We start from the raw sequence: 21,678 nt of genomic DNA on the forward strand, positions 1-21,678 counted from the left end.
AAGCAAAGAAGGAGGGTGGTGGCTAGCGTGTGTGTGCAAGGCAAGGACGAAGGGTGGCGGCCGGCGTGTGTGTGCAAGGCAAGGAAGGAGAGTGGCGGGTGGCGTGTGTATGCACGTCAAGGAAGGAGGGTGGCGGCTGGCGTGTGTGTGCAAGGCATGGAAAGAGGGGTGCAACGCAAGGAAGGAGGGGTGCAAGAAAAGCCCAGAGGAAAGGTTTGCAAGGTGGAAGACCAACCGGTGCGAAGTGGAGGAGGGGGCGCTGGGTCGCCGCCGATGCGCCGGCCTCCCATTACAATATTTGTATAAATCAAGAAATTTAAAGATGTCATTTTTAGATATAATTTTAAGTAGGGTTGACCTTCAATTTAAAGATGGGACTTTCGCCCACTTTATAATTTTGTATATACATTCAGTTCAATCTAATGAAATTCTTTTGCATTTCAGACACTTCAGATATTTTCTTTTGAGTGTGTACAATATTTCAGTTTGTATCTCATTAAGGAAATACTTCAGTGGAAGTGAAATGAACATATGGTTTGTTTCATTAAGTTTATTGCCTAAGTACTCGAAGGCAATTTGCATTTGATCATAATGGATACTACTCGCGCTAAAGAGGACATGTCATTATGGTTGGTGTAATCTTGCAATTGAGGTTTCATGTTTGCACCAAGTGGGAGAATGCAACGTTTTCCTTTAGTATTATTATTATTAGGATTATTATCATAAATAATAATATTAAGTATTTATGTGGTGCAAATTATTTAGGCTGACTAAGTATTAGTCTTTAGTCAGCATGAGGTAATTGGTTACTTACATTGATGGGATGTAGGTATAATATAGACTCCTAGTTCTCTCACTGCTCACTGCTCAGTTCACGACTCATACACCATCTAGAGTACTGAGAGAAGTGAGAGAAACATCTACTTGTTTACGGTGATTCTATAGCACCCCGAGGAACTCCTGTTCAACACAAAGGACACAAACAATCAAGGAGATAAAACTATGAGAGGAGGCTAGTGAATTTACGTTTATTGTCACTGACTGGCCTGGTTGCAGCGCATCTCAACATTGTCACCAACCTCTCGATCTGTTGTATTATCTAACATACAATTGCTATTAATTAAATTGCAAATTCATTGTTGTAATTGGATGACTCATTATTACGTTGTACATTAGATGACTGTATTATACATTACAGCTTTAGTTAGGAGACAAAGTATTAAAAAAATTCTACTAATTTTTTTAACATTAAAAGGACAAAGAATGTTTCAAAAAATAATTGTGACTACGATTTTCAAACCCGTGCTATTGAGATACATGCATGCAATAATGAAATTCCCTGCCTCCAATATACAAAAGTTGTATTAGGGAATAGAAAGTACAAATTAATTGAATATAATCTTCAACATGGGATCACAAAGATATATAAAGAAAGGTTGAAGCCATACAGATTAGAGGTGGGGAAGGGGGACACGGCGGTGAGGGAAGAAACCCCTACAAGGCAATACAACATTTGGCAATATGTTCATGAACTTATTCTTTCAATTCGATCAATTTAAAAAATAAAAGATTACAGCAAGGAGAAGTATAGTTTTATATATATATATATATATATATATATATATATATATATATATATATATATATATATATATAAAGTGGCTCAAATGCGGCAGTTAGCTTCTGTCGCTCGTGTGGCTTCATCTGTGTCGTCCGATTTGATTAATCCAATTGCAGTTCGTGTATGTTTAAGTGGGGGTATTATAATAATTTTAGTATCTATATTACGTGAATTGAAATGATGCATTTTAGTACATGGTATGGTGTGTTTTAGTACATGTTGTGGTGCGTTTTATTACTTATGTTGGTACACTAACGGTGTTGTGGAATGGTGTGTTTTAATCCATAGCATTTTCATACATAGAATGATGTGTATGTAACTGTGTTGTGGAATGATGTGTTTTAATCCGTCCTCTGGTGCATTTTAATACGTAGAATGGTGTGTATTTTAACACATGTTTTCTAATAAGTGTGTTGTGGAATGGTGTGTTTTAATCCGTCATCTGGTGCATTTTAATACGTAGAATGGTGTGTATTTAACACATGTTTTCTAATAAGTGTAATAGTGCATGTGTATAATCTGGGATGAGAATTTTCAATAAGTGGAATTGTGCATTTTAACACACGTTGTGGTGCATTTTAATACGTAGAATGATGAATATTTTAGCACATGTTTTCTAATGTGTAAATAGTGTATGTTTATAATCTGACATGGGCACGTTTTGGTGCATTTTAATACGTAGAATGATGCGTTTTATTATGTATACTGATGAATTTTAAGTGAATAGGTGCATTTGGTTATAGTGTGAAATGGTGTGATTTATTAGTCCTCTGGTGCATTTAAGTACGTAAATGGTGTGTTTTGTAACATATATATATTGCGCGTTGATTTGATAACTTGATGTAATCTAATGGCTGAAAAAAGGTCGTGAAAGAGCAGACCACACTTGAACTCAACTATATATATATATATACCATTGTTCATGTGAGTCCACCCTTTCCCATGGTGGGGAGTCCACCATTCTTCAAGCAACTCTGTGCCTAAAAATTAACTTTTTTTTTTAAAAATCGTTTTTTTTTTCTTTTTTTCTTTTTTTCTCTCCCCACCCATATTCTATTTCTTAATCACACATACAAAAACTCTTCAAAAATCACAAAAAGACTCCCCTATTAAGGATGCTCTAAACATACTATGAATGACCTCATACAAATTAAATGTCACCATATCGACCAACACCTTAGAGAAATCCCCACACACACATATATGCCTAAAGTTGAAATATATGTGTATTTAAAAAAAAAAAAAACACTTTTGTCTTTCTCTTTTTTTCAACCTCTTAATTTAACTCAAATATTTCATTTTCAATATTTTTTATAAGAGAAACTAGAAAAAAAAGGCATCCAAATTTATATATATGCATGAACATGTGTGTGTATATATATGTGTGTATGTATAGTCATATTGACACGCAATATAATATATATATGTTTTGGTGTATATGCAATAAAGAACAAATTAAAGGGGATTATTGATAAATATAAGGACACTAGTATCTTATAGTTGACTTGATAGAACAGCTCATACGAATGGCCGCCAAGCTAGCTAGCTTCATCAAAAATGAAAGCTCCCAAGTTGATAATAATGAGGTATGGAGATTGCATGTATCTCTTTATGGGGCCGTGTTTTTAATACTATATCACTTTATCAATGGTGGGATGTTTTCATTGCTAGAGGTCAAGGAACCTTCACATTGTTCCAACAACAAGACAAACTATACAAAAACATCCACATATAATAATAATATTATTATTATTTTAACAATTATTATATTATATTCTTTTTATATTTATTAGTGTGTCTCATATAGTCATATTATATAATTAAGGGAAAAGAGATAAAATTATGAGTTAATTAGTTAATCTCTAATTGAATTTAACCTTTTAGTTTTGGTTTAACGAAATCTATTAACATCCAATTTATTCATGAGCACGATTTCTACTTATTTTTTAATTGTTACGTTGTTGGCGGTCCATATACTACAATATACCTAAAAACGCCTTCTATTAAAATGTAATGAAAATATCAATGAGTAGGGTTTCCTCTAGGTGTGTAAATGAAGTGATATATTTGAAGCTAATTGTGTTTAGATAGATCTTTGTTTAACTATGTGTGAGCTCAAAGTTTATATACATACATACATACATACATACATACATACATACATACATACATATATATATATATATATATATATATATATATATATATGATCAAATGTGAACTAGGTTTCTCGTAATAAGTGTAGACTAATTGATCAATCTATTTAGGATGATCAATGCTAAAAAATGACATGGTCAATTTTATAAATATTAGTATAGGGGAGTCAACTTAGGGATTCCATACATCTATTTCTGTAATGTAACAAAAATAATTAAACCAAATTTGTTCATTTTGCAAACTAGCATCAGCAACTCAATTATATTGCCCATGAGACACTACCAACAAAAAAGAAGCGGACAAGCAATGAAGACGAAGACAATGACAAACCTATTCAAAAGCGAATTAATAAAACTTAGAGTAATTTCAACCAAAACTAATATCTATTACCTAATACCATACCAACTACAACAAGTATTTAGATAATTATTTTTAGAAAAGTACAAATTAAACATTAATTTTAATGCCAACTATAATGAACTTTTCATATATAATTTTACATTGATATATATTTTGAATTAGTTATTTAAATACAGAAATTTAGCATTAAATCAGTCGCGCAATGCGCATGTAAAACTATTCATTAAATACAAGTCAATATCATAAACATTACTTCAAAAAGTATACTAATCAAATTCAAATAGGCCGGCTCTTATTATATTCCTTCTATTCACAATTATACAACTCAATTATTTATTTTAAAATTATAAGCAAAAACAATATAAATGGGTCAATGTCAAGAATGTGCTTAAAGCATGGAATGGATAATTGAAAATTGGGAAAGAAGGATTTATACATTTAGATGCTAGACACGTAACTTTCATGGAATATATGAAGTCATTTTATTTTATTGAGAATATATATTTAACAAAGAGAAGTGATTGGATTAATTAAGAAATTTTTGTTAAGGATACTTGTCCTGAGAAAAGAATACAAGTGTGCACAAAGATGCTAAATGTTTTGTTGACATTTGTGTATGTTCCTCATGGTTGTTAGGGTTTTTCTATGCTTTATATCATTGTATTAATTTAATTGAGAAATTAAGTTTAAAGTCATAATTCAAAGCTAGCTCATGACATACGTAGGGTTAGTTTATTGAAAATTATTTGTTGTGCTCTCCTAGAAAATAAAGTTATATGGATAAAAAGTTTTTTCAAAATATTTCACCATCTTACGTGATAATATATGAATGATTTTTTAAAAAATAATATATGAATGATATTTAATTAATAAGTATATTCTTTTTTTTAACGTGGACTTGGCCAATTTATGCTAAACAATGAATAAAAAGAGTTTAATCGACATGTCCAATAGTAAAGAATTTTGATGAAAAATTTTAGTCGTTATAACTTTATCCATCATAAGATATACACTTTTGTCACATGTCTTGATTTTATCATATTAATAGATTAAAAGGAAAAGAAAATTTTGTGATACATTTTTAAGCACTAATAAAATTTTATTTTATAGTTGTTCCTTTTTATAAAGAGTGTACTTGAAACCTTACTTAAATAATAATAATAATAATAATAATAATAATAATAATAATAATAACGTGTTATGTAATTAAATTAGTTGGAGTAATAGTTTGTACATTGTACTTGTAATCACGAAGTTCTTTGATTTTCTGATTGTCATATATTTCTTAAAATCAATTGACCAAATTCCTCCATAACAAGTCACAACGTCACATATCGAATCGATTAGGGACTAAACTCAACCAACACCCAACAATCCCCTTTCTAGCAACTGTCGCGACCTTTGATCACAAGACTTGGCCCGACCTACACCCATCATCCGGGATTGGACTCTACTACTGCCCCGCCATCGATTCGAACTCGTGATCTAGGCTCTAATACCAATTGTTGGATCTCAATGTTGCACTATGCTTACTTCCTAGTATGTCACCCGTTCGGTAAGTCAAGCATGTTTAACCACGGAGTTCTTTGGTTATTTAGTTTTCATATCCTTCTTAAAACTAATTCATGATAAGTTGATGAACATTAATCGTTTAACTACATCCCCTGCATGGTAAGCCACAATGTCACGTCTCGAATCGAGCAGGGCCGAATTCTGCCGACGCCCAACAGTACTTACTCCCTAGCACAATTACGAATTCTTTTTGATTTTATGATTCCTATTTTGCATCCTAAATTTACCAAACATCTCTCTACAATGTTATCAACTAATCAAACTCAGTAACCCAATTAGCCAACACCTATTTATCAAGCACCTCCATTGTGTTTACTTTCTTATATATACTTACACACTATTTCTATCTGATTTTACATTCTTTTTTTTTTATTTAATTCAATCCGTTAGCTTATTAGTTTTCAACTTTTTCAATTAAATTTGTCAAATAGAATCTTAATACGCCATATTTGAAACCCCACAAAATTTCTTGGGGTAGAGCTGGAATCTTTGGCTTCGCTGCTTGATTAGAATTATTAGATTGGAAGATGATTGGCAAGCTGTGAAAGGGGGTCTTAGATTAATGAGATGAGCAGTACCAATTTGAATCCATTCCATAATATATATTTGTCCATCCCACAACATATAAATCTATCTGCTATATGTATGGCTCCAAATACTTTGGCACTTAATTGGGATTTCAATCACCGACGCGGCCGCCACGCCACTTACCCAATCATCCCACCTTCCTTCTATTCATCATCGATCGCCCTTTTATTTTCTCCCTCACATACATTATTGTATATATGTATTATTCATTTGCTAACTTTATGACTCTCCAATCCCACTCATATATAATTGCTTGGGACTTTTATTTCCAAGATATATAATGTTATGTCTTAGGAACCCAACAACCAAATCTTGGTTTCCATACTTACAAATATATGTCAAGTAGTCATTGAAAATTTGTTGGAAATAATGTATCAAGGAAACTATACATATATAATTCCCTTAAAATAATTTTGATTTTTCCTTGCAGTGTTGGAACAATTGAAGGATATGTTTCTCAAGATACAACGATTTAATCAGTGAAACTGAGCACTATAACTTTATCTGATCATGATATAACAATCAAAATCCTTTATAACACAATTAAAATCGTAATTTGAAATCTAAAACTCTTACCTCATTTGACATACGTACTTATTAATAGTTTTCTTATATATTCATATAGATTTGTATAAATAAAATTGAGAAAATGCTGCATATTTAAAAAAAAAAAATCTATCATTAATTTGTGGGCGTGTCGTTGGTATATGTATGACGTGGGTTTCATATATATAGGTGTGGAAATCGGCGTACGTCAATGAACCTTAAAGAACCAAGAAAGGCAAAGCCATGAATTTGTAGTTACAATATAATGGATCCAACAATCCTGACAAAACCACTCACAAAAGTATACTAAGAAGCATGTATCTTAACAAAGTTGGTCCGTATTAGATCACCACTTGCAACCAACTTTAATTTGCATGCTTTAATTTCAATTAATTATTCCATATGTTTTGTTACTTTTCGACTTATAAAAACTTAACCTTGTGAAACTTCGCTAACTTGTCTTTTAGTTTCTTTTTGTTAGAGCACGAGGTGTCCTTAGTAAATCCTAATTATAGGAGGCACATTTAAATTCGTACTATATTCAGACTAATTCTTGTTTACACGAGTCGGCCCAATTAAGGGATAGAGCGCAAATTTTACTGTGGACCGCGGTCCACCAAGTATTGTGGTCCAAGTGACAAAATTAAATGGTGTCGTTTTGATTAATGAAAACATACGGATCAAACGGCCTCCGTTCCGCGCAACTACAGTTCCCTTTCAACACAACTGCAGTAGTTCCAGACGGATGAAATGGCCTCAACACAACTGTAGTATCATTTGAGATGAACTGTAGTATCAGTTATGGAGATTTACGGGAACCGTTTCTCCCACCTATTGAAATGGCGTCGTTTTGTAATTATAGTTCACAATGCATTGTGGACCGCGGTCCACGGTGTAACGACTGAGGGATAGAGTGTGTGTCCGCATTTGAACATGTCTACTAAGTTACCATAATTTACATTCTCCTAAATGCTTTGTCGGGTCGAGATGTGGTAACTCATAGGGTTGAAAATTCAACTTTTTGGGAGAAAAGTGGTGAGGAGCTCTTAAATTTGGAATTCAAATTTAATAATATCAATGTTAACTCGATAGCACAGCCGGCACAGGCATTAATTAGCTAATTAATAAGGGTATTTGAGAATATTATAAATGAAGAAAAAAAAAAAAAGTGAAAGTTTGGGAAGTCAAGAATTAATCATATTTGATGGCATCTTAATTGAATAGAGAGGTGGGAAAATGTTGGGGCGAAAGAGCAAATTAAAATGATAAAGAAATATGTGTATTATATTGAAGTCGCTGTTAGTAAATATTGTCAATTCACAAGAGGATAGAAACATTATTGTCAATGTCGGCCGACGTTACACGAAGACAGCATGTTTAATTTACTTCTTTATTTAATTAATATAACTACTTTTAAAGTCTCACATATGATTATTGACAGGGAAGACAATATATTTTATAAATCTTCAAGTACTTAAAAAATAAAATACAAATACAAATCCATTTGATCGAGGAATCAACATTTTTAGACCTTGTTTATGATGTATTGTAAATTTAATCCCTCAATTATTAATGTTTCTATTTTTAGTTCTGAAGTTGACATTTTTTTTTGACAGTTCTGAAGTTGACATCAAATTAATTTTTTTAATTATTACATTTCAAAGAAACATACTAAAAAATTACTGTAACATTTTATCGTCACTTCGAACTCGAACGCATTCTTCTAACAATTGATGATGTCTCCTTACACTAAATGCCTCGGGAGATTGTTGAATTAAGACCATCTCCAACCCAAAACAATAAATTTTGCACCAAATTTTACACCAAAGGATATTCTTAGCATATTCTTACAATAAATATTTTTTTTTATATCTCCAATCCATTACACCAAATTTTGTACCAAATTTTATTTCTTCACTAAAATAATTTGTATTTTCAAAAATTAAAACTTTGTATTAAAACTTTAAATATTTTAATATAAAATATAATTATAATTAAAATAATTTTAGATGTAATTTGCTTTAATTTTGTTAAAATTATGTTTTATGTAGTTTTATTTTTAATTAATCTATCTTCAATATTAGTCTTATTTTAATCGTTGATAAGATTTTTGAAATGATATAATTTATTTTTAATAATATATAATATATTTATGCTTAAGTATTTAACAAAATATAAAAATCTATAAAAGCAAAATAAAGGTTATAAAAAAATTAGCAAATAAAAACAGAGGCAAAATGTGAAGAAAAAATTAAAAACACATATGGCGTTGCACTATTCATCATCGACAACATATTTGCCAATTTTCCGTGTTTATTGGGGATCTGCTGTACCAAATATTTTACTATTTTACCGTTTTGCAGTGTTGATCGGAGATGCCCTAATAAGCTAAAAACATAACTTTAGTATCAACTTTAGAAGCAAAAGATAGAGACGACGAGACCTGTATGAATGGAAGATAGAGACGATGAGAACTATATGAATTGTATTGAGATAATCGGATCGGCAATAATTATTATTAATTATGACAATAATAATTATCATGAACCCTAACTAACTAATACCAAATGAGAACTGTATGAATTAAATTGAATGAGATGATCCGAACGATACATATTACAATGGGAGAATCACAGAGAGACTGAAGTAAGGATATCACAGGGAGACTATGGTACGGGATCATAATCTTACTCAAATGCACACCGTTCTAATAGAGAGATCAGTAATTAAATGCCTAAAATCAATTTGATGAGCAAAAGTCCAATTTTTCTCAAAAATAAAAAATAAAAATATCAAATTGTTATGAGGAAGCTTCTGTGTTTCTTGTTCTGTAAATTAAATATGAAATTGTGTTGTGTAGGGTGGATAAAATGATTAGGGAGTTGGTGCAACACAGGATAGGATTTTGAAGAGAAGTGGAAGATACCCTTCATGTTCCAAACATTTTTAATGCACACTCGTCTTGTCTAAATTATTCCTGTAACAACCATGTCCACTCCTCCTTCAATTCTTTGAAAAATATTACATCAATCTAATACGTGCAGTAATAATAATATCACTAAAGAAAAACAATTTGATTCCTCGAAAAGGAAGTTCAAGGATCTAATTAAAGACCATAATGAGGATAATTGTAAAAGTTCATCATATAATCTGTCGAGAATTAGTCTCTTCGTGGATGTCACAAATCATATCGTACTATTCTCCAAAATATGTATAAGCTCTCTTTTTTTTAGTTGTTTCTCATATCGTATGAAAGGGACATTATTGTAATACTAGAATTGACACAAGTTTGAGTCACAATATTAAACAAACAACCTTAAGTTTAAGTGAAAAATATTTAATTTTCTTTATAATAAAGAAAATTTTTAAATTTGTACCAGAAAAAAAAAAAAAAAAAAAGGTATGAAGTCAAATCTCTGACTACCAATCAAAAATTATGTATTCTTAAAAGTTAAAACCAATAAAATTGATTATGACTTCACAAGATTTTTTTTTTTCACTATAAGTTTTCTCGACCAATCAACTATAATCAATAATCTTATTTATATACTCAGATTCGAGTGTTCTGACTAAATTGAAAAAGACTCACGCATATTTTAGATATAAAATTTTTAGTTAAACTGGATGAGACTCATGACATCTCATTCATATCTAGTTGTCTACGGATAAGGAGGGAAAACTTTGAAATGTAAAAAAATACAATAATTCCAACAAACCCATCTGTCATCAATTAAAATTATTATTTAATAAAATAGAAATGGGCTGTTTTGGAATTTGAATATAATGTCAAGCATGAAAGACAAGGGAATATCTAACGGTGGAAAGTTTTCCTTGCCATTAATTAATTTGGAGCTTATCAATAATCAACCATTTTAACCAATCATAGGATTTCTTGATTCCAAGAACCTCTTCTTATTTTTTTGCCTCAAATATTGTAATGCCCTTTGCTCTGTGTACGCATACACTCGTACGAAATATATTGTTCTTTACTTGAAAATAGAAGAGTTTTTCCCCAAAATGGTCATTCGACTATTGCTCATTCTCAATTTTGCATTTCGACTTTCAATTGCATCAAATGTGGTCCCTCGACTTTCAAAAACTCACCCAATTTAGTCCTCCGTTACATATTCCGTCAAATCAGTGTTAAAATGGAGGGCATTTTCGTCCATTTACCTATTGTTAGCCTAATAAACATTGAAAAATTGTTAAGGGACCATTTTGAGAATAGTCAAGGGACCATTTCGGGAAAAACTATTTTATTTATTTCATTTTTGTTTATTTTCATTGTTTAGACTCTATAAAATTAGAATTTCTATACATTTTTTTTTCTTACAAACATAAATAGTTAAAATCGCGCAATCCATCCTCAAAAGTTTTAACTTTTTTACAAATTTTTTCCCTCTATCTAAATATACAAACTATTCATATGCAAATTTACAATAAGTTTCATAAATTTCATAAATACTCATTTTTTAGGCACCGATTAAAATAATTCTTAGTCACATCCGTAGTACTAAAAATATTACTTTGAATTTTTTATAAATAAGATATAATATTATTAAACTCAAATAATTAAAAACAATGTGCCCACAGCACAAAAGATTTAATGATTGACTTAAAAATTAACTATAAATTTTATTGTTGAATACCAATTGACAATTATTAGACATTATTTATAATAATTATTGTGTCCCGTGTAATATACTAAAATTATTAGGTAGGATTTTTATAATTAAGGTATAATTTAATTAAATCAAAATTATTTAAAATAATGTGTCCACATTACAAAATAAATTATACTTACCTTAATAATTAATAATTAATAACAAAAATAAGAAGAGGAAATCATATAAAAGATGGCATACAATATCTTAAATAATGTAAATTAATATAAAATTTAATAATTACTTCGAAATCAAATACAGAAAATATTGCAGGAAACATTGACGAGATTTTACTTTTCGACTCACCTGAGAAGTTTACTGGAAAAATTTACCTTTCGGTCCAATATTTTCCCTACATTTTACACTCTTTGGGTGTCTAAGCTTGAAAAAAATATATTATTTTCAATGGTAAAAGTAATATTTAATGTGATACATAGTGATTGATTGTCTATGAACATAAATAATAATAATAATAATAATAATAATAATAATAATAATAATAATAATAATAATAATAAGTATATGAGCATTTATGAAATTTACGGAACTTATTGTAAAACTTCATATGAATAGTATATTTAGAGGGGAAAAGTCTGTAAAGAAAGTTAAAAATTTTGAGATTGGATTGCGCGATTTTAACTATTTATATTTGTAAGAAAAATAATGTATAGAAATTTTAATTTTATAGAGTCTAAAAAATGAAAATAAACAAAAATGAAATAAATAAAATAGTTTTTTCCAAAATGGTCCCTTGACTATTCTCAAAATGGTCCCTCAACTATTTCTCAATGTTTATTAGGCTAACAATAGGTAAATGGACGAAAATGCCCTCCATTTTAACACTGGTTTAACGGAATATGTAACGGAGGACCAAATTGGGTGAGTTTTTGAAAGTCGAGGGACCACATTTGGTGCAATTGAAAGTCGAAATGCAAAATTGAGAATGAGCAATAGTCGAGGGACTATTTTGGGAAAAAACTCAAAATAGAATATTAAGTTGAAGATTTTTATTCTTTTTAATAAACACATTCATATTACAACTTCTCCTTGAGTTTATATATATACGGGGATTGGATGAGTTTGGGTGCCAGGAAGCCCCCAGGTGCGTTCATGCGATTAGATTCGAGTCGTTGATCAAATCTAGATCAACGACTCAAATCAATGAAAATTAAATATAAAAAAAAACGCATGTATGCCTGGAAGATAAAAGCATATGCTAATTAAAATGGCGCACCTTAAGTGATAAAAACGCACACCTTAAGTGTTAAAATAGTGCACCTTAATTGATACAAAGACACACCTTAAGTGTTAGAACATCGCACCTTTAAATGTTAGACAACGCATCTTAAGTGTTAAAATGGCGCACCTTAATTTTGTTCAAATGTTTTGTTCTTGAGAGTCTAAGCTAGGGGTTTGGCAGACCCCTTAGTACAAAAGTTTTTGTTCTTGAGAGCCTGAGCTAGGGGTCTAGACCCCTCACTCAGGCTCCTTAGTTCAAAAGGGAGATGGGTGGCGGGCAAGGATTGCCCGTTACCCTCTATCGCTTTATTCTTGAGGTACTGGGTGACGGGTCACCCTAGCCCGCTAGTTATGTGGATAGGTCTGTAGTACTTTTGAAGAAGAAACACGGCGCACTTTAAGTACAAGACCTACGCATCTTAAGCACAAGACCTACGCACCTTAATCACACATCTTAAGTTTGACCCATATGAAGAATGACCAAATTTTCACCACGTTTTTTTAAACGCTATTAATCATGAACGTTTATTTTGACAAGATCAATGACTCTTCTCTCTCCGCACAATCGCACCTGAGCACTCCAACCGCAAGAGAACCGATATATATATATATATACACACACACACACGCACACGCACGGTTCAAATGCTTGCGTGGTGATAACGTTAAATTCGGCAATACGAAGCTAAAGCGGGTAAATACGACCTCTTATTATTTAAAAGGATCAACGCCCCGGAATACAATACAAAAGGGCTCGAAGGGCTCGGCGGGTCGGCAGTGGGCTTTCCTACTGTCCGAGCACTCTTCAAGGCTTATTTTCGAATTCAGCAAAAGATCTTTCTCTCCTCATTAAATGCAGTATTTATAAGTGGGGAAAGTGGCGATCTCCGGGGCTCCGGCATGGAGAGCACGTGGCACACATGCGTCTACCTCACTCCTAGCCCAAGCGGGAAGGAGCAAGTGGTGACCTCGACAAAACCGTTGTCCATCAATCGAGGTCACGGACGAGCCGACCTAACTGGGCCTGAGGAACGGTCTGGCCAATGCGCCGACCTACTGACCGTAGAACAGTATACAGAGCAACCGATAGAGCCGTCAAAACGGGGTTGGCCACCCGGGCTAGCCCGTCCCGCCCCGCCAAAAGGGCGGGGCGGGCTCTAATATTTTGAGCCCGTTTTAAGGCGGGCTTTTTAGCCCGCTCCCGCCTAACCCGCGGGCTTGGCGGGGCGGGCTTGGCGGGCCGGCGGGGGCCCGCCAAATGTATAATAAAAAATTATTAAAATAAATAAATACTACAATAGTAAATCTATAACATTTAATATGTCTTTTCATCTTGATTATATTACTAACATTAGTGTGTGTGTAATATATATATACACCCTTTTATATAATTAATGTAATAGTAATTGAATTTTGGTTTACAGTGTAAACTGTAAATCAAAATTCAATATATAATTACATTGAATTTTATAAACTAATTATATAATTATATTAGTTTTCAATCTATAAATTAATACACTAATTATAATATACGGAGTATAAACTGTAAACTAACACTATATAATTATAATATATAGCTAACTGTACTGTAAACTAATACAATAATTAATATATATATATGTATAATCAAGTTCAAAACATTAGTAAATTATATAAATGATTTGTTATTAACTTATGGATTAACACTTATTTATTAGTCATTATTGTGTTTAAAAAATACAAATACATTACTATATGTTTAAATTATCCAAATTATTTTAGTATACACTTACTACATTTTATATTAATTTTTATTTAAATTTAAAACTTTTAAAATTTGGCGGGCCCCGCCAAGGCCCGCGGGCTTAAGGCGGGGCGGGGCGGGTTGCCTCTACTTAGGCCCGCTTTTTGGCGGGCTTTTTAGCCCGCCCCGCCACAAAGGCGGGCTTTGACGGGCTTTGGCGGGGCGGGGCCCGCCAGCCCGCATTGACAGCTCTAGCAACCGACCATCATGAGAGTATTAACACTATCACGTGGAAATAATTTTCAACATAAATTTTATCACATAATATCCGCATTCAGTAGTTCCTCTTTGTTAGGCACACTACATTTGAATTACAATACAATTAAGAACATTTTTTAATAAAAAACAATAAGATATATGTAGTTTTGCGAAGTGTATGAATTACTTACCGAACATGGAGTCCATTTCGGTGGATGACTTTGTTTCTTTTCACTCAACATGCTTGTTGCCTTAACACACCTATTAATATAAGACATAAAATACACGTAAATACTTGATATCACCATAGTAATAATAATAAATATTAATTATTTATAAATTTATATACGTTTCCATTATCTCTATTTGTATAATTGAGATTAATCTCATTACAGATTAGATTATCAGATATGTCATCTTCACTTAACCTTTTCTGATTACAACACTTCTTACAATGACAAAAGAACCTCTCATTATTATTCAAAAAGTTATTCTTTGCAAACTTTAAAAATTTTCTAACTCCGTCTCCATATTCCTTACAAATTTGATAGCATTCATCAAACTTTAATTTTATCCATCACAAGCCAATCATAATATTAAGGGAAAATGGCACTTTTCCCCCCTATGTTATGTACTTATAGCACTTTTCCCCCCTGTGTTATTAAAGTGGCAGTTTTTCCCCCTGAAATGTTAAATTGACGTTGTTACCCTTAAAAATAATTATTTCATTTATTTTTCTTCTCCAACAAATTATTACTTATAGGTATGGATGATCATGATTCGGTTCGAACCTAACCAAACACTGTAGCAATCATACCGAAATAGTATGGACGGTTCTGGTTAGGATTCATAACCGAAAAAATAAAATTAAATAATTGTTGAACCGTGAACCGGAACTTAACCACAGTCATATATAGTAAAAATGATCAAACACTTATTTTGATAAATCGGTACGGTTCGGTTCTAATTTCGATTTTGAACCGCCAATCAAAACTTATTTATTTATTTATTTATTTATTTATTTTTATAAGTTTATTTATAATTTAAAATAGTCTAAATTCAACAATTATTTTATTTTATTTTTTCGGTCTTGAATCGTAACCGTAATCGTCTATACTATTTAAGTTCAATTGCTACAGTGTTCGATTAGGTTCGTATCGAACTGTGATCTTCCATATATATTAGTAATAATTGGTTGGAGAATAAAAATAAATGAAATGGTTATTTTTAAGGGCAAAATGTCAATTTAGTATTACAAGGGAGAAAACTATCACTTTTAAAATAACTGAGGGGGGAAAACTGTCACTTTAATAACACAGAGAAAAAAAGTGCTATAAGCACATAACATAGGGGGAAAAAGTGACATTTTCCCTAATATTAACCATAATTAAACTTGTGTTAATACTAATTTAACAAATTTCTAAAATAATAATTATATAATAATAATAATAATAAACAAACATAATTTAAACATATAGACCACGGTGTGGCTAATCACATATACACAATGAACATCCGAAAATAAGCATAGACCACGGTGTGATCAATCACCGGATGCACAAGGAAAACCTGAAAGTTCGTAAAAAAAATAGAGAAAGATCTTACCTCAAGATAAATTTGTCCATGTCGATAAACAATCCTTGGTTCAATCGTCTAATGGCCTACCTACAAGTTTTATTTGTAAATTAATATACAAAATGGATATTGTCCAACAAGGTAGATAATTTGGGTGAATAAAATTAGAAACCTAGAATCTCCACCTAAATAAAAATTAGATCTTACAACAATTGTTAAAGTTTGAAATATATACGCAATAATTTCTAAAATTCAGTATATATACACAACAATCCCTAAAATGCAAAATATATAGACAATAATTTATAAAATCAAAATATATACGTAGTAATTCATAAAATTCGAAATATATATATTCTATGATTCTTAAAAATTTTAAATATATACACAATATTTTATAAAATTCAACGCGCACACACATAATAATTCCTAAAATTCGAAATATATATATACAATAATTCCTAAAATTCAACATATATACACAACAATTCCTAAAATGTAAAATATATAGAAAATAATTTATAAAATAAAAATATATACATAATAATTCATTAAATTCAAAATATATATACTATTAATTCTTAAAAATTTGAAATTTATACACAATAATTTATAAAATTAAACATATATACACAATAATTGAAAATTTTGAAATATAAACAATATTTCCTAAAATTCAAAATATATACATAATAATATCTAAACTTGGAAATATAGACACAAGAATTCAAAAATTTGAAATATATATATATATACAATAATTCCTAAAATTGAAAATATGTACACAATAATTTATAAAATACACAATAACTCATAATAATTCCTAAAATTTGAAATATATTAACAACTAATTTCAAATATATTAAAATAATTATTTTTTACTTACAAGTGGTGTAGCGGTGGAGTGGCGGTGGCAGTAGCGCGAGGAGTAGGTGCGGCGGTGGAGTGGTAGTGGCTATGGCGCAAGGAGTAGGTGTGGCGGTGGTGGGTTTTCGTGCGAAGAGAGACATAAATGGCGGTGGCTAGGGGGACTGGGTTAGGAGAATAAGACGACGTTGGTGAGGGAAGAAGAAGAAAGAAAGAAAGAAAGAAATGAAGAAGAGAGAAGAGAAGAAAGGATTGATGGTTACATTGATATATTTAAATTTTAATTTGGAATAAGGGTCAAATTGGCCACTGAACTACACACAAAAATGCAATTAGGCCATTGAACTAAAAAACAATGCAATTTGGTCCCTGAACTATACGAATTCATGCAATTTCATCCAAAATGACCTGTTTTACCTGATGTGCCGGTTACCAATTTTAAAAATGATATTTTAAAATAATTTTAAATAAAATAATTAATTAAAATTAAAATTAAAAAAATTAAAAAATAAAAATAAAAAACAAACTGCCGGCCCGAGACGAATCGTCTCCGGTCGGCCTCGTCTCCATGGCTGGAGACGAAGACCTTCGTCTCCAGCCATGGAGACGACGACCTTCGTCTCCATAGCCAGGAGACGAAGGTTCTCCTGGCCATGGAGACGAAGGTCCGCTTCGTCTCCGGCCAAGGAGACGAAGAGACGATTCGTCTCCATGGCCAGGAGACCTATGGAGACGATTCGTCTCCGGCCGACAGTTTATTATTTTTATTATTATTTTTTAATTTCAATTTTAATTTTAATTAATTATTTTATTTATAATTATTTTAAAATATTATTTTTAAAATTGGTAACCGGTATATCAGGTAAAACAGGTCATTTTGGATGAAATTGCATGAATTTGTGTAGTTCAGGGACCCAATTGCATTATTTTTTAGTTCGATGGCCTAATTGCATTTTTGTGTGTAGTTCAGTGGCCTATTTGACCCTTATTCCTTTTAATTTTAACAATACGATGTCGATTAAATTACTTAATCGACGTCGGATTTAAAAATAAAAATTTTATAACCTATGATTTTGGTTAATTACTTAACTAATGATATATGGTTTATTGTTTTTTTTTTAAATTTCATATACGACGTCGATTTGTGTACAAAAATAATGTCGTATATGAATGAGTACGGCTTAATTTGTATATGTAGTTTCTATAAATATACTTTATTTTAATATGATTTGCCTATTGAAATTTTAAATTCTATTTATTTTAACTTCTTTTTTTTAAAAAAAAAATCACCCTTTTTTTGTAAAAAAAACTAAAAGAGTTATGCTTTTCATTTTGTATCTTATTTAATGTGGAATATATGCATCATTAGCTTATTATCAATAAAATATTTCCATTTTATTTATTATGGTGTAGATGTAAAAACCAAATTATAATAGAAAATTATAAAGAAAAACTAATTGCATTTGCTTAAAGATAAATCGAATCTGATTTTTTTGTTTTGAAAGACAATAACTATTAAGTTAAAAAAAAAATACTAGATAATAATATTTCTAATCATCAAAAAATAAAATTTTATCTTTTAATATTGATAATATTTATATGTTTCTTTATTTGTTTTCATTATTTAAATTTATTAAGTGATAAGTATATTTGTATATATATTATTTAGCTTGTATTTAATATTAATTTATTTTAATAAGTTTAATTTTACATTTAGTTTTGTTAGAGATTACTATTTTCTATATAAATGGTCATAATTAAAAAAAATAACTTATATTCCAACGGTTGAAATTGGATAATTCTATTAATGTTTTAATTTGATATAATAATAATAATTATAATAATAATAATAATAATAATAATTATTATTATTATTATTATTATTATTATTATTATTATTATTATTATTATTATTATTCATGGTTGTTAGCGTCAAGAACACTATAAATATGCATCAATTTGCTGAATAAAGGGGGCATAGGCCTCTTCTCCCCGTTCATAGCGGAGGCCATGCCTAAGCGAGGGAAACCATGAAAATTGGTTCAACCTTCTCAAGTGATATAAGTTATAACTAAGAAAACATCTTCAATTGTTTTTATCTGTTTGACCACATGTTTATCAAGCATTATTTAAATATTTTGGTTTTTATTATTTTTTGCTTTCACAATGTTATTTTCAATAGGAATTATGATGAGACATTATGGCATATGAATATAATGTTGGAAAATAGCACTAAAAATGGTATTTTAAGTGGCCATTTTGTGGTATAAATATATGTGGGTCCACTTCCGATTTTGGGTCGGGTCAAAGTGGATTCGGATTCTTCGTTCTTAGACGAAGAGATCGATATATTATACACTCAAAATGGATAATGGGTGAATGAGAAATTGATTATCAAATAGACCCATTTGAGATGGAATTCAAGTGTGGAAAAGCTTATGTAGCTTTGTCCCACATTGGTTGGAATGAATATTTGCACCACTATAAATACAAGAAGCTTTTTAAAAGCTAATTGACTTGTATGGCATAGAGGCTCTCTCTCGCGCGTAGAGAGGGGTGCAAATCAAATCCCAAACTGAGTCTGAAAAGACTTGACTGGGTTGGCGCGCGCGTTCGATGTCTCATCGAACAGCGCGACTGGGAGGATTATTTTCAGAGTTATTTCCCTGAGGTTACGAATGGGAATTAAATGCCACAGTTGTTATTTCCCTAATTCCCACAGTTGTTATTTCCCTGAGGTTACGAATGGGAATTAAATGCCAGACTCATTACGGAATTATTTTCAGAGTTATTCCCTGAGGTTACGAATGGGAATTAAATGCCAGACTCATTACGGAATTATTTTCAGAGTTATTCCCTGAGGTTACGAATGGGAATTAAATTCCAGACTCTCCGTATATATTCGTTGGTGAGCAGCTGATTTGGAAAGAGAAGCTACACAGAACACACCTACGAAACACTTTCTCCCTCAAAAAGAGAAGCTACACAGAACACACCTACGAAACACTTTCTCCCTCAAAACTCTGCTCATCCTTTCCTTCAAGCCATCTGCGTTCATCCCACGTTTTAGTTCGCCGGGTCCAAGTTTGTGTGCTCAAACGGCGGATCGTAGCACGTTTTATCCTGGGAAACCTAGGCCGCAACGCTCCAGCACCCCAGGAGGCGGTAAATAAGGTTTTAAGGACAGTGACAACACGACTCGTGCTTCCAACCACCCCGAAGTCCATACAATTCACCCTGCTCGTATCTTCTAATCCTTTGTGGATTATCTCCTCTGCAATTGTCTGATCTATGTGGATTATTTATCTTATTATTGTATTTGCTTTGTTGTTGTTTTCCATTTTCTATGTATTTTCGATTGTCAGATTTCTAACATATAATGAAGTTACAATAATAATTAATTATCTAGTACATGCCATATAAAAAGGTGAGTAATCTGGTAATAGTTAAAACGAACATGTAATAAGAGTTGATAAACTATATAAAATTAATTTTGATAATGAATTTAATTAATATTCAGTATTTTTCTCCTAAATTGCTTGTCTGTATTTTTGTGGTTGTTAGCTAACTTAGCTTGCATTCTTGAATTTCATTCCTTTTAAGTAGTTTAGTGATTAGAATTAGTGCTTTAATTTTTCATAAATCATTTCTGAATTGTCTAATTATTTTATTGAGTTATGAATATTTCTTCATAAGATCGACCCTTACTTTTACACAATGTGCTGCTATCGACTCTGAAGTAGCCGCTCTTCTTAGGATCGACCCTTACTTTTACACAATGTGCTACTACACAATTCATGTACTTGTAATAACTGCTGAAATTTTTCATTACTAACATTTTGTTGTTCGTTAAGCATTATTCAATCACACATGGTGCGTATTTACTACTAGTATTCAAATAAATTTGGTTTGAATGTTATGCCAACTAACTAGGATTTCATTCATATCGCATGGTTGTAATAATTTTTCCTTAAATTAAAATATCTGTTTTCATGACCCACAAGTTCACAACTAATATCAAATTCATTGATTTCATAAGAATTTGATAAGACCTGCAAATCAGATTATTGGGTCTCTGCTAAGTGCTAACTCTTCACGTTAATAATAATAATAATAATAAATCAATTGTTTAACAATTAATCGTCAAGTTAAAAAGAATAGATTCGAAACTTTTGGTTGGAAATTAATTAATATATTTGAATATTTAGTTCTTTTAAACTTATGTATAAAACAAATTTAAATCTCCAATGTACTCTACCACATCCAAAAATATAATACTGACTCAAACTATTAACATAAAATGATAAAAATATATAGGAAAATTATAAAGTACTAATCGGCACATATAACACTTATATATACCCGATACCTTAAAGTAAATGGTGAAAGTTTTGAATTTGTAAGAGAAATAAAGTCAATATTGTCCCACAGTTTTTGACTTTGAGTTTGTATTAAGAAATTTGAAAAAAAAAAAAAAAAAAAAAAAAAAAAAAAAAAAAAAAAAAAAA

General features: G+C 30.9%; 1 long non-coding RNA gene across 2 annotated transcripts; it reads right to left on the reverse strand.

Moving 5' to 3' along the window:
* Positions 1-9,194: 9,194 nt before the first annotated feature.
* Positions 9,195-17,357, reverse strand: LOC116031484. Of its 2 annotated transcripts, XR_004100593.1 has the most exons (4): positions 17,190-17,357; positions 16,334-16,393; positions 14,920-14,989; positions 9,195-9,287 (listed from the first exon to the last, which is right to left on the reverse strand). It is a non-coding gene; the product is annotated as an uncharacterized LOC116031484 (long non-coding RNA). The 2 variants fall into 2 exon arrangements; XR_004100592.1 differs by lacking the exon at positions 9,195-9,287 and having other exon boundaries at positions 14,798-14,989.
* Between the last annotated feature and the right edge of the window lie 4,321 nt (positions 17,358-21,678).

Source organism: Ipomoea triloba, chromosome 10 (genome assembly GCF_003576645.1).
Source record: "Ipomoea triloba cultivar NCNSP0323 chromosome 10, ASM357664v1".
In the NCBI taxonomy this organism is placed as follows: Eukaryota; Viridiplantae; Streptophyta; class Magnoliopsida; order Solanales; family Convolvulaceae; genus Ipomoea; species Ipomoea triloba.